The sequence below is a fragment of the Phyllostomus hastatus genome, unplaced genomic scaffold, assembly GCF_019186645.2.
Source record: "Phyllostomus hastatus isolate PE091 unplaced genomic scaffold, TTU_PhHast_1.1 phas_contig_58, whole genome shotgun sequence".
Classification (NCBI taxonomy): domain Eukaryota; kingdom Metazoa; phylum Chordata; class Mammalia; order Chiroptera; family Phyllostomidae; genus Phyllostomus; species Phyllostomus hastatus.
In genome coordinates, this window is record NW_025333916.1 from 27,381,599 (window position 1) to 27,399,816 (window position 18,218).

The 18,218-nt window shown below is 37.2% G+C and overlaps 1 protein-coding gene across 1 annotated transcript in view; it reads left to right on the forward strand.

Moving 5' to 3' along the window:
• Nucleotides 1–18,218, forward strand: part of ADAMTS6 (ADAM metallopeptidase with thrombospondin type 1 motif 6) — a 238,208-nt gene that overhangs the window by 44,089 nt on the left and 175,901 nt on the right. The gene's annotated exons all lie outside the window — the stretch shown is intronic.

Here is an 18,218-nt window from a genome sequence, read left to right on the forward strand (position 1 = left end):
TTTTCCTCTCTTCTGTTTGTTTGGAAGTTATAAACTTTAGTTTTATTCTTTTCATGAGTTTTATTCTCTTGAAATTTTATCAAGAATATTTAGAAACTAAAGCTAATCAGTATTATTCTTGCCTAAACAAATTAAACACATTAAAACCTGCAAGTATGACCACTTCTCTTACTTCTCTGGTACTGTGTTCTGTATCTTATTTCTCATTTCTCTGTAACTCCACAGACCAGACACCACCAGCACCATGCCCCCAGCACTGCCACCACTGACATCATCATGGCAATTTTTACATAAACAACAGTTGTTTGTATTTATTTACATATATCAATATTCCACTTTTTTTGGGTTTTTTTGCATATTACAAATCATATTTTCCTGAAGCACATTTTAAAGAAGTTTCTTTATAGGAAGTTTGTAGTAAACTTTATCTATTGTTGATCAAGAGATATTTTTTTCCCTTTGCTCTTGATCTCTTATGGTACTTAGATCTCTTATGGTACTTAGTACTTATCTGTTGTTTGAATTATGCTGAGACTCCTGATATGCTCGAGGCAAAAGGAAATTACAGTTGTTTAGAGAAATAATAAGATTAACCTAAAACACTAGTAAAATAACTGTCTTTAATGACCACTAAATGTGTAAAATTGTATTTTTTTGTTCTTTATTAATTTTATTTTCCTCACATGTAAGAAAAGGATATACTTTTATTGTTAAGTGACTTTTACCTTAAGACATCAAATTACAAATACAATTTTTTTGTGGGATTAGAAATGGAAAATGGATGAAAATATTTATTATAGATAGTGAGGAATAATGTGTTCTATAACTTAACTGGCCAGTTAGGAGTGATTAATAATATTGCTTATTTTAAATGCTAATCCTCTTTTACAAATGGATGTTTATAAATAATAGCCAAAAAAATTTACTTAAAGACATCCCTGCAATACATTCTGGGAAACCTGAGCAATACTTTGCCCTACTGAAGAAAATCGCCTGGGAAAATTGTGACTGACAGCTCATGTTAAGGCTTGCAATCTCGCATTGGTATCATGCCAAGTTTTCGTTTATTCACTTTCTTGAAAGTGCAAAGAGACTTAGAAAAGTATAGGCCTACCACTGGGTTTCCTTAGAGAAACCATCCTCATACAAGAGGATGCCCCGCTGGGCCGCCTGTACTTGTTGTCAGTGATTCTTTAAGAGGATATGGAGACCTGTTGTTAGGTCTCACAAGGTCATGTTGAGAAGCTACAAATCGATCAAAAGGACAGGTTCTTCCTTTGGTACTACAGAAAAGTAAATGCAATTTCATGAACTTTGATTTTTGATGCATAGGTTAAGGATGTTTATTAGAATACTACTAAGCAAGTTATAAAGGTTCGCTAAAACTTGATGTTCATAAAACTAAGCAATATACAGAGAGTGCTGAGATACACGTGATTAAGAAATTATAAAATAATTTTAAATGTTTTCAATTGCAAAGATTAGGTTTTTCAGAAAAATACTTTATCAGTGTCATTTGAATTAGCCATGGTCTTCAGTGACTTTTTTTAGTTTTAGTTAATAAACTTTGTTATTTGTTATCCTATATATATTTTACATAAACAATTTTTTGGTTTGTTTTTGACCTAGAATATTTCAATTACTGAAATATCATATATATCCAATATGAATAGCCTATAAACTCATTGCTAAAGTGGATGTATATAACATACCCTCTTCTCCAAATTTACTTGTGTAGGGTATATTATTGTTGGTATGTACCTGTGTATGTGTAATACATAAATAGCTTACAACATATGGCCATGCAAGAGTAACGCAGTTACTGCCTTACAATGTTTCCAGGACATTGTTTTATGGTTTATCATCACATGCATGTGATCAAGTAGTGTGTGTGTGTGTGTGTGTGTGTGCTTGCACAAGAAAAGCACTTTCTACATGACTGTACAATCCTAGCCCACTCCTCTCAATACTAACTTTATTTATTTTTAATATATTTTTAAAGATTTTATTTATTTATTTTTAGAGAGGGAAGGGAGAGAGAAAAAGAGAGAGAGAGAAACATCAATGTGTGGTTGCTGGGGGCCGTGGCCTGCAACCCAGGCATGTGCCCTGACTGGGAATTGAACCTGCGATGCTTTCGTTCGCAGCCTGCACTCAATCCACTGAGCTACACCAGCCAGGGCTTAGTACTAACTTTATTAATAGGTGGGACTCTATTTTAGTGTTTATCATTCTAATATTACAATTTAATTTTTTGTTTTTAAAGGCTTTTAGCATTTGATAGTCCTGTTTTCATTTTTTAATATATATATTCTTCCAGAATATATCACAGCTTACTCATTTATTACATTAAATATATTCCTTGTTTTTATCATTTTCCTATCTGTGTTTCTTTGGGCAAGTTACTTGTTTGAGCTTAATTTTCCTTACCTTTAAAATGGGGATTATAATAATGACCTACATCATAGAGTGATTGTGAAGATGAGTAATTCTTGTAAGTATTTTAGAATGCCCTTGAGAAGGCTTAAAGAGATGGGACCTAGCACTATATATGAGGTAAGTGTCCTTGAAGAGGCGTCTGGAGAATATATTTATTGTAACAGCAGGGAAGACAGAGCCTATGCATCAGAATACAATTGGTCACATTCAGTGTGGGAGCATGTGACAGTTTTCTTCTGGCTGATTCTACTTTTTCACTGAAGAAAGAAACAACCACTGAGAATAAATAAGGAGGAAGAGGTATTGAAGACTGAGGGGAGGATAAGTGTGAAATATCATTGGTGAATATAAGAAATGACTAGTGAGATGTAGTGGCACTGTTGGGCATTGCTGAGGGTTCACTTGAGGTTACTTCTTGAATGTAATGTGCAGTCAGTCAACATGGTTATGTGTTTTTCTTGGGTCACATTTCCCTGGTTGGGTGTGGGGGTAGGGTAGGTGGAGATTTGGGTTTCCCTAGGACTGGGGTTTTTGTGGTGGGTACACTGAAGGGTGAGAAGAGAAAGGGACATCCTGGGTCCATGCAACAGGGTGATGATAATGCTTGACTACGGTGCCTAAGACTAGTAAAGAGGGAAGTGGTTACACAAAGATGGTGAGGAACAGTGACAAGTGGTAAGAAACTAGGAAGACAGGCAACAGTGGTCAGAGAGCAAAATGCTTGAAATGAGTAATGGCAGGGTCTTGAATATGACCTTGGGAGTGGGTGGCTGAGGCGAAGGAGGACAACACTGCTGTAATTAAGGGTGTCAAGGAAATGAGAGGCCAGGCTATTAGGATGATTTAAGTTGGTATTGAAAACATTGAGAATTATGTCAAGTGATAGTAGAGACAGAGAAAGGGAGGGAGCAGGGAGGGATACAAAAGGAAGAAAGGGATGGAGGGTAAAGAATGACAGGAAGTGACCCAGAAAGGCGCTCTCTTCTCTGTACAAATCATTTTGTTGAGTTTTTTAGTGACTACAGGAAAGCATAAGATATAAGGACCTAGGCAATGAATTCTTATATAAAAGAATACCTGTTCTAAGGAGGAAAACTGAAGAACTGAAATTGTCTTAGAGAAGAATAGAATAAGGGGTAATTTAATTATTTTAAAGTACCCAAGTGATATTTGAGTCTGGGATGCTGAGCAATTATTTTCTATTTTTATAGGGGTTGGAATATGTGTTTATGTCTGATTATTTAACTTCCTTTAATGCACAGACATAGTATCTTTAAGAAATCAGCAAAATAGAATTTTACTTTTTTTATGACTAGAGGAGATTTTATGCAGATTGCTGTTCAATATTTCTTCCATAGAAAATAAAGGCCATAAAGTTGCTATGAGAGTAGATGAAAGATTAAGATTTTCTTCTGAAAAAAAATTACTGTATCTTTATATTTGAGCATGTTAGAAATTATCTAACCAATCAATGGGCCAAAACTGTGGAGTATGGTGGAGAGAAGTTAAAAATTGATGTGTTTTAAACACCTTCCAAATGAATTTGAACGTTCTGATTGAGTAGAGAACATTTTTGTGAAGACACTGCAGGAACAAAAAGAGTTCTTATAAATTGTGAGGGTATATTAGGTGAGCAGTTCTTTTAGGTTATCCATAACCTCACAGTTTGATTCTTCTAGAAATTTCTATCTTGCAATTCACACACATAGGCAGAATACTGGCAACATTATTGAAAAGTTGATAAGAACCCGATCCGAGATGCAGCTGGGACTTTGCAGGTACAGGCATTCACCTGCTTCCATCTCTCTGTCTTCGGAAGTGCTGCCTGCATTAGTTAAAACCTCTCTTTAAGGGAGTTTAGTGTTACAAAGGCTCTTAAAAATTGCCCTGCCCAATTTTTAATTCGATTTTGAGGAACTAGGCTAATTCAAGGGAGTAGCGTCTAGTCGAAATATTTATATATTATGACATAAAAATATGTGCATGACCTATGGAACCAAAGTAGTTTTCAAACTCATATAAAGAGCTTCTAAAAAAATTTTGTCCAGGTTTTGCAGAGATGAATTATGAAATTAGCAGTAATGTATTCATCACATGTGCAGGAAAATATTGAACCCTCTTGAAAATTGTGGTAGAGGGATGGCATAGTTCATACACTTATATTTAATATATATAATCATGTGTGTGTAATTCATATATTAGTACATATAATAGTCAAGAAGAAAGTACTATAAGTCTTACATGGACCTAACAGAGAAGAAAAATTACTAGAGGAAAGCTGTCAGGGTTAAACAATGAAACAAAAATTAAAATGAAGTTAAATATCTAGTGACTGAGGAGCATTAGAAAAGCAGCACTGGTTAGGATTTAAGGTAGGATTTAAGGTAGACTGATAATTCCACCTATTTCACACACAGTTGACCCTTGAGCAACTGCGGGAGTTAGGAGCATCAGCCCTTGTGCAGTCAAGCATCCACTCATAGCTTGATCCCCCAAAAACTTAGGTTCCCGGTAGCTTTGGAGGATTCAGGACCCTCGCAGATACCAACCTCCTGAGATGCTCAAGTTCTTTGCATAAAATGGCAGAGATCAATGCAGTCTGCCCTCTGCACCTGTGAACTCCCACCTTGGACAGAAAACAGTTACAGGCATTTATTGAAAAATCCACATATAAGTGGACCCGGGCAATTCAAATCCATGTTGCTCAAGGGTCAGCTGCCTATATAAAACTCACACTTTCTGTTGTGAAATTTTTAATTGTTGAGCAGGAGGTCGGGGACTGGAAAGGGAATGAGGAGAGAGGCTGACAGCATGGGTGGGGTGGCTTCGGTGAGGGAGGCCCCGGAGAAATGTCTGTTATAACCAGAAGGTGGTGTGGGGTTTTTCTCATGATCAAAACAGTTCAGCGTGTACATTTTATCATAATGTTTCTTTTTCTGAATTTCAGTGTTTTACTTAGATAAAGAATGCTATCTCAGTCCAGTTCTTGGCAAGCATGATGAAAACGGCACATTCGTGCATCAATACAGGGGCTAGAAACTCAGAATGACATCATGACTGTTTCTTTGCTTTCTAAAGAAAGGGCCGCGGGTGGGGGGGCAGACAGGGGGCAATGTTCTTAGAGTTCTTGCTTGCCTTCTGGAGATAACTACTTTAGCTTATTATTTTTGTCTCTCTAAATGTTCTAAAGGGAATAAATAATCAGGTTAAACTCTCTTGGCATATTACCTTAACTGCATTTATTTATTTTTTAAGCACTGGAGTGTCACTCTACTGATTAAGCAAGTGCATTGTGGCCTATGATGGGCTAATGTGACAAGTATGTGGCTTGAAGCCAGTGAAATGTCTGCATGCTTCCAACCGTACTTAGTTGTTTTCTGATATGTAGCTGTCACAATTACTGTGCCTGCTTGACTGTTCTGATTGTGTCTATTGTGATGGTGCAACTTATTGTTTAAGTGTCAAAAGGTAAGCTGTGTGGTTTCTTTGTACCGTTGGTTGGGAAGAATTTTTTTTGGTCTATCTTTTTAATGTTGCAAAAGGGACCAAGGATTTACAGTAGAACTACAGAAGCTTTAAAATATTAACAGCCCATTAAGTACAGGATATGGTTCATGAGGTTTAATGGGAAGTTGTTAAAAGGAGATGGAACTATTCCAGTGGTTAGGGAGGGGTGGTTAGTGGCAAAGAACAGGGCGAAGAATTTTTTTAAAAAGCTGGTTTTTCCTATAAATATTTAATGTTGGGGTACACTAAACAACCACCCCAGCAACAAACCCCTTCTATCCTGATACACAGTACTTGGAACTCCACGAGAATTCCATTGAGTCCATGGTAACTTCCCTTTTCAGAGGATATCCAGCAATGTTGTGTTAAAAATTTCCTGTGGATTCGAGATGCTTGGCATTCATTAAATCAAACCTTTGGACTTTGAAATAGCACCTACTTTGTTTAACATTTTAAAAATTACAAGGCTCCTGAGACTAGTCCTTGGAATAGCCTTTAGTGATTATCCAGAGAATAATAAAAATGCAAGTTTTTCAGAGGAGGGTATTTTAAAAGCAAATCAGTGTAACACTTAAGAGCACAATATTTATTGTATGCCTGAGTCTTTGCTCCTTGGAGAGTGGCACACTAGCTGTGTGCACTACACAGTCAGTGACAGTCAGAGTCCAATATATCACACGTGTTCCGTGCATAGAGCTCGGTCTTGGCTCCCGGGTCAGGGCAGTAGGCCTAGTCTAATACTTGCTTAGTTTAAATACTTCCCCCTACCCTGCACCCCCAGCTCTTCAATTCTGAGCAATTTATGTAGGTTTTTGAGTCTCAGTTTTCCATCTATGAGGCTCTGCTATTTCACAGGATTATTTATAAGATGAAATGAAATCAGGAACATAGAAGCAGTTTGTAAATTAAGTGATATACTTAGTATATACAGTATTATTAGATTCAAATAGAAAAATCCGAAGCTAAAACTCGAACTTTTTAGAGAGACCCAATTATTGTAATCATAGCTCTTCTTAATGCTGCTGCTAACTCTGTTCATCCAACCAAACTTAGCTTTACCCCACACATTTCGTGACGTTTTGACTTTGGATTTTATATTAGATCAATATTGTTGAATGAACTTTAAAGAACACTGAGAACCCTGAGGAACCTTGAATATGAATTACAATAAACATTCAGCATGGCTTTCCCACCTTAAATTACTCACCTGACCTTCCTTTTCAACCCGGTCCTTGGTAGTGGTCAGTGTTCACTGTCTGGAATGCTGACATGTTACAGTTACCTATAGAGATGCATAACAATCACCCCCAAACAGTGGCTTAAAACAACAGTCATTTGTATTATTTATTGCTCACAGATTCTCTGGGTTAAGAATTTGGGAAGGACTTGGCTGGGCAGCATTGGCTCCTTTTCTGCTGAGGTGGCAGTTAGGCCGTGGTGGCCAGAGCAGATCAAGGGGCTGACTGGGCACAGGTCTTCCTGTGGCTCCTCCTCTGGTCTAGGTAGGGCGTTCTCACTGCGTGCTGGGCCCAGGGCGGGCAGCTGGCCTGCTTACGCTCAGGTTTCAAAAGCCAGTGTCCTAAGAGAAACAAGTGGCAGGTGTAGACCCTTTTATAACCTCCCCTCAGAGATCACAAGTCTGCCAAGATTCAAGGGGAAGAAACATAGATTCCACCTTTTGATGACTAGAGTGCCAAAGTCACAGATGTGTGGGAGATGTTACTGTGATTATCTTTGGAGAAAAGCATCTGCCACACAAATGATGATGAATCCTGTCATTTCATGTATTGTTACTGCTCCTTGTTGACCTGACCTCTCTAGAGTCACAATATGGAATGACTTGCTTTCCCTCTTCTTTTGTAACTAAACAATTTTCCTGTAACTAAACAATTGTCCTGCTATATGAACAAAGAAGAAATTAAAGCTTACTAAAAATAATAGGACCACTTTTTTTGTATCTGCTTAAATCTAAAGTCAACCTCACTTTGAAAGATTATTTGACACATATAATGGAAAAAAACACTCAATTTTTCTTGTAGTCATACTTACCTACCCAAAGGTATGCTACTCAATATTGATTTGGAAAACATATTCAAAGGATGCATTGCCGCTGATGAGCATTATAACTCTTTGTTGGACAGGGGCACCCTTGTCTTGTTCCTGATCTTACTGGAAAAACGTTTAACCTTTTGCCATTGAGGATAATATGGTCGTGGGCTTGTCAGACTGGTTACATAGACCTTTGTTATGTCCAGGTACATTCCTTCCATACCCACTTCTTTTAGAGCTTTTAGAATGAAATGTTGTTAAACTTTGTCAAATGCTTTTTCTACATCTAGTAAGGTGGTCATATGATTATTTTATTCCATTAATGGGATGTGTCACATTTATTAATTTGTTTGTTGAACCATCCCTGCATCACAGGGATGAATTCTACTTGATCTGGTGTATGATCTTTGTAATGTGCTTGGGTTCATTCATTTGTATTTTGTTGAGAATTTTTGCATCTATATTCATCAGGGATATTCAAAAGAAATTTGAAATGACAATTTTTTGTACAAATTTTTAAGCAGGCTTGCAAATTATCAACCAAGTATATATTCAATAAATAACATTTTAAGCCAGGAGAGTAGTAAAGATGACATTCGCTTTATCTCACTACCTGTTTGTCCTCTGGAGAAAGGTATATTTATGAAATACTTTTGGCTTTAATGTTGGAACTACTCTTCAAGACTGGCTTTAAATAAATGACTATAGATATAGGAGAACATTTTGAAGATTAGTTTTTAACAGGGAAAAAAGAAACAAAAACATTGCCAATTTGAAATATTGAGAAAATTTGGCAGAGTTGGCAGGGAACATTTAGAGTGCACTACTCACATTCTGGGATTCTAGGCAAGTTAGAAAGAAATGTAAAATGTTGCATTTAAAATTTCATGATTATCATGTCTTGGATGGCTCTAAAGTTACTTCATAATTTAAACTTTTAAAAATTGGAGAGTATTTTAAATCACCAGACAGTTTTATAATGTTGGCTTCTCTAATGTTTTAGAACCTGTTAAAAGTGATCTTTAAATTCTAAGAATTGGAGGTATTCTAACTTTGCAAAGAAAAAGAGAACTCAGAGACTCCAGGTCAGAGCTCAAAAAAATGATGGTCTCATGTAACAAGAACCCAAAAGCCTGATTAAGGGGTTTACATGGGCCAACACAGTACCCATTAAACACTAAAATAATTAATTACAATAATAAATTGCAAGCTGTTGAAAAAATAGTAATTGATGAGTTCATAAATAGTAATGAATGAGAGGCTCTTGCTTCTGGCAGGATACTGAGGGTTGACTGGTAAGTATCAGGGAGACCTGGAGTTGGGAAGTCATCATGATAAAGATTAGATCAGGTGGGGGTCATGTATGGATGCTAAATCTAGGGGGAAATTTTGATTAGGAACAGGATATTTGACTGACTTCAAGTCTCAGTGAGCTAATTAATTTGCAAGAGGGGAGACCATCCCAGTAATTATGCGGTGGAGAAATAAGGCAACAGCTTGACTAGGTAATGAAAGTTTACAGAATGTGTGAAGGGCAGAGAGACCTGGTGGGTCTCCAGATGTGATATTCTGGCTGAGAATGCCTGCCTTCATCCTCATCACAACAGACAGATGCAAAATGAGTAATGATTCATTAAAAGAAAGGAGGACATGTCCTTCAAAAATGTCAATGTCATACAAGACAAAGAAAGACTATGGAAATGTTCCCACTAAAGGAGACTGAAGAGACATGATGACCAAATGTAGTGCCTGACCCTAGATTGCATCCTTTGCTGGAGGAGGAAAGAATAAATTCTGTAGAAGACATTAGTTGGCCAACTGACAGAATTAAAATATGGACAGCGGATTAGGTAAAATTATTATATCAGTATAAATTTATGAAGTTGATAGTCTTTGGGGTTATACAAGGAGATAAACACCTAATTGATGTTAGATTTTTTTAAAAAGCAAAACCAAAAACTTCCAAAGAATAATTTCATTATTTAATAAGCTAGTCAAATATCTGTTACTTTGAGACGTTTGAAATTGTACCTCATAAAGACATGAAGGAGATTCCTTGATGAAGGCATCAAAAGGGACAGGACCATGATGTACTCACCTGTGGTGCCTGAGTCTTTCCCTCTGTGATTTTGGCAGTGGGTAGAACCAAAGCTGTGAAGAAAAGTTGTAATAAAGATAAAACAAAAACATCAGTGAAGTTATTGATAATGTTCTAACTTATTGTTCATATTATTTGACATTATTCAGGTATGTAAATAAAAAAAGACCCTAACTTTCTTTGGAATATGTAGAATTAAAGAAGAAACAACCTACATTATTTTCAGTGACTTGAATGACTGTATACTGTTAATCTGTGAAACCAGGTGCCTGACTTGCAGTGGTATGTTAACCATGTCTCTGTTCACACCTTGCTTTGGAAATCCCTTTGCTTCTGTTCTGCAACTCTGTCTAGATTCTGCCATTCGGGGAGAATGTGATTTAGAACACAGTTGCCAAAGCACTGACCCTAGATAGCAGTACTTTGTTTTAAGATGTTCATTAACTTTCTATGTTTAGTTTTACCATACTTGTGGTTCATTATTTTAAAAAAGATTGTTGTTATAATGAAAATCTAAACACACACACACACACACAGTATATATTCAGTAACCTCTTACTAGGAGAAGTTTATGGATTCCCAGGATGAGAGACACTATATTTTTAGATTTAATCCTTAGAAAAACCTTAATAAATTGATATTTGTACCATTTTATAGATGAGGAGATTGAGGTTCAGAGAAAGTAAATAACTTACCTCAAATCCCACAGTCAGAAAGGTCTGGGAGGACCCCGAAGTGCAACGGGCTACACAAGGGTGGTAGCTGAAAGAGAGATAAGGATGGGGTTGCATGTTATATTTAATGTAACACCCTTAGAACAGTTATTGTACCATTTTGTCATTTATTTATTTCTTCTTTGGTCTCAAAACTTAGCTAGGTATCCTGAAGGAGGAGAGTGCTATGTTATTTTAAATTTCACTGATGTTTCAATTCATTAAATAGTCTTTTGTATGTGGTAGCATATGGTAATCTACCTTTTCTTTTTCTTTCCTTTTTTTTTTTGCAAGAAGATGAACCAACAAACTTCACTGGAAGTTTCCAGGGTAATCCATGAGTTTTAATCCACAGGAGGTGCGCATCAAATGAGTTATTGATGCTCTGTTTCCTCACCACCCTCTGAGACCATAAATGTCACTACTATAAAACTGCTGATGATTACCTGCCTGGAGTAAGGACTTATTCATGCAGCTCAGTGCCCTGTTCCATCACTCAGACATCGGGTTGGCTTGACCTAACCATGAATCTGAAGTTTACAATGACCTTACTGTCAGCTTGTCAGGCAATGCAGACCTTTGATTTAAAAGGCACACTATAACCATATATAAAGTATGAAATTCTAGTCCTCTGCTGCACAGAGAATTATAAAATTTAAAAAATGTGATATTGAGTATCTAGTTATAATAGTTTAATGATTAAGGAATGAAGGATTTAACCAATCTATGAAATATATTTTATCTCTTACTTTGACTATGCTTTATGGAGTAAAAATGAATATACTTTATGTTTAAGGGTAATTATAAATAATGTATAAAGCAAGTTTCCTAGCTTCAACACTGAGATTCAGACCAACAGTTTAGGCTTTCTTAGCACTAAATATTTTTATTAAAATAAACAGATCGCCTATGCTGAGATAATAAATGTCGATGATCAAATTTACTACCTCATATCTTAAACCAAAGAATGACTAAGATGGAAGGAATTTCAGGTACATGGAAGGCCAACATAAGATAATTTTTTTTATTTTATTGTATTTTTTCCAATACTATTTATTCTCCCTGTACCTTTTTTCACCTCTATTCCCTCCCAATAATTTTGAAATTGTACCATTTTCAAGTAGCTAATACATAAACTGGCTTGCATTATTGTTCTTTTGTAACAGATCCAGTTAAATTACCTTGATCCCCAAGTATCATTTTGGACTCATCAAGAGCAAAATGTTGATAGTTAGTGCTCATTATGATCTTGATTAGAGAAGCTAATAGTCAGTGTTGCCTTGTTCAGGGGCTATGTCCTAGGCCCCACGTCCCCTGTTTTTAGTATAAATTGGCCTAACATTGCTGGAAGGCAATTTGTCAATATGAGTCAACAGCATTAAGCATTTGTATACCTTTTGATCATCAAGTGCATTTCTAGGACTTCTTTTTAAGGGCATAAATAGATATGCCACCAAAGATTTGTATACAATGGTATTCATCACCATATTATTTATAATAAAGGAATATTAGATGCATCTTAAATGTCCAGTAAAAGAGGATGTTAAATTCAAATTTTCAAACACATATAAAAATAGAATAAATGTACTCATCACCTAACTTTAACAAGAAATTCTTATTTTTATTTAAGATTTTACTTACTTTTAGAGAGAGGGGAAGGCAGAGAGAAAGAGAGGCAGAGAAATATCAATGTGTGGTTGCCTCTTGTGCGCCCCTCACTGGGGACCCAGCATGCAACCCAGGCATGTGCCCTGACTGGGAATCAAACCAGCAACCCTTTGGTTCTTAGGCCAGCGCTCAATCCACTGAACCACACCAGCCACGGCAAGGAATATTTTTAAAAAAGAAATAGTGGGCCCTGGCTGGCGTGGCTCAGTGGATTGAGTGTGGGCTGTGAACCAAAGCTACGCAGGTTTGATTCCCAGTCAGGGCATATGCCTGGGTTGCATGCCATGGCCCCCATGCTTTTGAAATTTACTGGGAATCAGAATTTGTTTTGAGAAATTGTTGACCTTCATGTAGAAGGGATGACTCATAGAAATAGAAATATTAATATAAGAAATAAAATGTTGGCCCTGGCTGGTGTGGCTCAGTGGATTGAGTGCTGGCCTGAGAACCAAAGGGTCACCAGTTCTATTCCCAGTTAGGGCACATGCCTGGGTTGCAGGCCAGGTCCCCATAGGAGGTGTGTGAGAGGCAACCAAACACATCAATGTTTCTCTCCCTGTCTACATCCCTCCCTTCCCCTCTGTCTAAAATAAATAAATAAATAAATAAATAAATAAAATGTTGACAAATATAATAAAAATGATAATAGTTATTTACTGAGTAATACTGTGAAACTGTCCCCTGCTATGCAGTTTATACTTATCAACTTATATAAACTTCATAACATTTTTTAATAGTTTATACTGTTAGTATCTTCACTTTATAGTTCAGAAACAAACTGAGTCACACGGGATATTCACCCAGGCTTACCCAGGTAGGAAATGGCAGAGCTGAAATTTAAGCTTAGGTCTGGCTGACTTCAGCTTGTAGTCGCTGCCGTCCCCAGTATGTATTGGCATCTAGTTACGCCACGCACTGTGCAAGGCACTGGGTCTACATTCCTGAATGAAGCATCCATGCTTTCTGTACTCCTGGAGCTGATATTCTAAGAAGAAAAAACAGGCAATAAACAAGAAAACAAATAGAAATTTACTAATTGTCATGAATTCTGTACAGGAAAAAATGAGATACAATGAGAGACAACAATAGGGGACATACTTCGGTGAGGGTGGTCAGTAAAGGCCTCTCTGAGGAGGGACATTTAAGCAGACACCGGAACCATGAGAAGAGGTCACTTGTGAAGGGCAAAGGGAAAAGTTACTCAGTCCTGAGGGGGGAAGTCGACTGTGGGATCTGAAGTGAGATGACGGGGATGCATGCAAAGAAAGTACTATTCACTGTCTCTATGTAAAGACTTGGTGATAAATTCTTTACATAATTTAATGTTAGAGAAGCTTCTCTTAGTACCCAGACATGCTTCTTACTACTAAATAATAAAGTTTAATGGAAAACTAAATACAAATAAATCCCTTACTGGTTAAGTCATTGTTTTTCTTAGCAAGACATCTGGAGGTCCAAAAACAGGTGTAGCAGCTCCTTCTACGTTTCCACTCTGTAATACTTAGTATGTGGCTTTCATTCTCTTTCTGTGGCTTCAGACCCAATGTGGCCACTGCATTTCCAGACATTACATGTACTTTCCAGGCAGGAAGAAGAATTAAGAACATCATTTTTGCGAGACTTCCTCCCGCTCTTTACAAAGAAGGGAAGTCCTCTCCAGGAAGTCCTGCATCTCATTGCCTTGAATTATGTACCATGCCTTAGAACGTTTTAGTTTTTCGTCTCTATAGTATAGGAAGGCAAGGGAAAGAGGCAGTGAAATGGGTATTGAGTGACACCATGAAGTGACAAATAGAAACCATTCAAGACTAATAAATTTCAGGCCAGTTGAGTTAGTCTTTGTAGTCTAAAAGCAGATGTGCTTTGGAAACATCAGGATCCCAAAGAAATCCTGTTATGGGTGGAATGATAGCTTAAATAAGCAAAAGGAGTTCCACCTCTTAAACTGATTTCTGATAACCACATTGACTGCAGGGAAATGTGTAATTAGAATAAGGAGGCAAAGCAGGCATCCTAGGACCAGTTCTAGAAAGTTAAGTGACCTTATGTTTTATCTTTATTAAGTCTTTCCTTTCAAAATATACCCCTCCACATTTTTGAATTTTAATTTCCTGACTTTAATGAAGGTAGACTTTCCTCCTTTGATTGCTTTTTAAAAATAAAAATAAAGTCTGAATTAAGAAAAATAGTTTTGTGCAGTAGGGTATGAAACTGTATGACCTTAAGTAGAACTTTATGTAGTTGGTTATATATGTAGTCTTGTTTGAGTTATATATGTAATCCTGTTTAATTTTTGTACAACAGTTGTGAGTAGGTTCCCCAGGAAGCAAACTTAATATGCAGGATGTTTGTGAGAACTTTCGGGATTTATACCTGGAGGTAGGGAGGGAATCAGGATTGGGCAGAAGGAGAATGCAGCCCAATCAAAGGCCTCAGCTCCGCTCATGGGAAGGTTGTAGGGAGCGGTTCCACGTTGAGTAAGGGGTTGGGTCTTCATACCCTAACAATCATCTTGATGTAAGCTGTCCCCACAAGAAGGTGTGATCTTGGGCAAGCTAGTCTATATACTGAGAGTAATTCCAGGAAAGGACTGACCCCTGAGAGCAGACAGCAGTTGGGGAAAAAATTCTTCAAACCTAATTTAACATGGTAACTATAAGAAAATCAAACTTACACATTTTCTTTTATTTTACTTTACTTACATCCAAAATCTGTTTATTGAGATGGTTCCCCACTCATCTTGAATTAGGGAGCTTTAGCACTGTTTCCTTCTGAAGGAGCATCCTGCTGTCAGTCGTGTCTTTCCTCCCCTGGGGGCTGACGGGACAGTGGAGCAGCCAGTGCACAGACACTGTCTTGCATGGCTCGGGGTGGAGGCGACTTTACACCCTCCTCTGTGCTTCACATCCGTGCAGTAGGAGTAGGGGCTCTACACCAGGCGCTTCTTCTTGTTGTCCCGTGTCCTCTTCTGAAGGGGAATGGAGGAGAGTCTTAGAGAGAGACATGTTGTCCTGGAGAGGTCATCGCCCCTGCGAAGGCTAGACTTAACTTATACTTTTCAGTTTTACATTACACTTTTTAGGAATATTACCCATGGTAAATGCAAGAGCTGCTGATAAAAGTTCTCATTTAAGTCTCTGGAGTTGGACTATTAAAGGTGACTTATTCTAACTCAAAGAAGTTTTTTTTTTAAAAGATTAATATGGAAGCTTTACCTGACTCTCCCCCACCTCCACAAATGAGGTTAATTCTGTTAAATCACTTATTTATAACATCATTCTGCACAGGCTGGATATTGAATAATAATAGTGAATTGTCATTCAGTTTTTTTGTTTTTAATTATATTTGTTCATAGAAATACTACTTTTAGTACAGCTTCATGATTGTCTTTGTCATATTTTGGAGGATTCTGACATCAGGCATAATTCTCCATTCCCTTTTCCTGGCTCATATATTAACTGGCCTATATTAAAAGAGATTTCCCCTCCCCCAACCCACATTCTTTTTCTTGGAATGGAAGCTTAAAAAAGAGAAAATCTGTCTTGGTTGTTACTCATGCCTTTTTTGCCTCTTGGATAGAGTACTATGATTTATTTTCTTTTGGCCTTTCCCTGAAAGTCATCCAGAAGCAGCAGTATTCACAGCACAGAGCCACTGTACTACGGAGCATGTCTGGGGGCAGGGGGTGGGTTATCCTCAGGAGCTTGTAGCAACTATAAGAACAGCTGACAGGCAGATTGAATTGAGATTTCACTGATTTAACACTTAGAATAATCTGGACTTTAAATCTGTGACCTGTTTGTGAGAATATGGGATCAGAAAGATGATAGCTTTAGGAACATGGATTTTGGTGAAACTAGATCAAAACAGCCACACTAGTTATATGTATGAGAGTCTCACAATTCTTATTTAACAGGGTTACAATTTTTGAAGTGTAAATCAGTAGTGAATGTAGCATCATTTACTAAGCTGCCACGGGCATTGTGACTAACTTTTCGGTTCATGTACTCCTTTTATGGACTCAAATATCATTGGTAGATATTGGTAGAATTTCTGTATTAAGTATCGCCTTTTTCCTTCTCTCATTCTTATTCCTTCCTTCTTGGTTATTTTAAGACATAATTAGAATGGAAATTATAGAAATAGTACTTTTTATAAGGCCTGTCAAAACTTTACCATTAGCATTAATAATGTAAACTAATTGATGTAGGGTACTCTGAATAATAATTCTCACTTCAACCTTTATGTAACACTAAAGGTGTTGTATCTCTTTGCATTTACAAAGTTAGCTTTGTTTTCTTCAGGTTAGTTTTAGAAATAAGTTTATTTGAGATCTGATTAAATGATCTGGTTTAATGTGGAACATACAGATTTTGTTTTTTTTTAAATTTAGTTGATGCCTTTGTGCCTGTGGCATCCAAAGTGATGTTTCTGGTTTCATTCGATGGTGATAAAGTTCAAAAACAGAACCAGAAACTTACCTGCTAGGATTCGATTATTAGGAATGCTCATTCTTTGAAACTGTAGATTTATTGCACTAAATCACTACAGTGCTAAAGTGTCTGTGCCTAAGTGAAACAATTGGCAGGGCAAGACAGTTCTACCTTGTAGAAAGAAGTTACACTACATGCTTCTCCGATTCAGATTCGAGTTAATTTTATATAAGATGTTGACTCATCTAAAAAATACCCTAACTATGGCCCTTAGAACAAATAGACCCTCAGAAATTCTATTCCAAATAATGTATTTACCATTGCTGTGTTCAGTAAATATTGAGAAGATTAAAAATTTACCTGTTTACAAATAATGTTTACATAGTATATTTCAGTTTATAGAGAACACTTTGGCATATTTTCTGGTGATTATCATAATCATTCCATGGCATGGTTAAGACAGCTCTGTTATTGTCCCTGATCTGTAGATGAGTGATTTGAGGCATATCATTAATTTCACTCCAGTGGTCTTTCTATTGCATGGTATTATTTGCCATGGATGATGAATTATTTTGATTATGACAGAAGTTAAGCAGAGTTTCTGTCTGTGATGTGAGTAAGCAAAACCTCTTTTGAAAAAGCACAAATAGGTATTGTAGGTTGGAAGAGATGCAGATCTTAACTGTAAACTGGTAATGTGGTCTATTTGGGCGCATCTCTACGATAGGTAGACTGTATCAAAATGACCCAGAGTTGCATGTTCAGGAACTTAGTAAGAAGCGAGAGAGCTGTCACTGTGGTGACTGCAGGACTGTCTAAGGTTCCGAACTCTAGGGGGCACACCATTGTTCTCCCCGAGTGTGATCCTGGAGAGTTGTACAACATGGCAGCCCTCCATGATATATTAAGAACACTGAAAGAGTGCAGTTATTCAGTGAAGAAGCTCTGAAGACTGAGGCCTTTTATTCTGGCTGACTCTGATGATCAGTAAGTCTCTTTCCCAGACAGAATCTTTTGGTCTTAAAAGGCTGAGGTCAACTCTCACAGCTGCAGTTTCTCCAGGGATAAATAGTCCTTGTGCTTAGCCAGGAGCCTTTCACAACAATATCTGAAGAGAAAGAACCATATCCTGCAGTCAAATCGAGGTTCATTTATGCCCGTGCCAAACAGAGAGAGTTTGGTTTCTTCGATGGTGACCTGTGTTTGGCAAGGCAACAGGAGTTCAGAACACCAGTGTCCTTGTCACATCTTCATGTACTTTCTACACTTCAGTTTTGCTAAGTTTATAATCAATTGGAAAGGTAGCTCTTT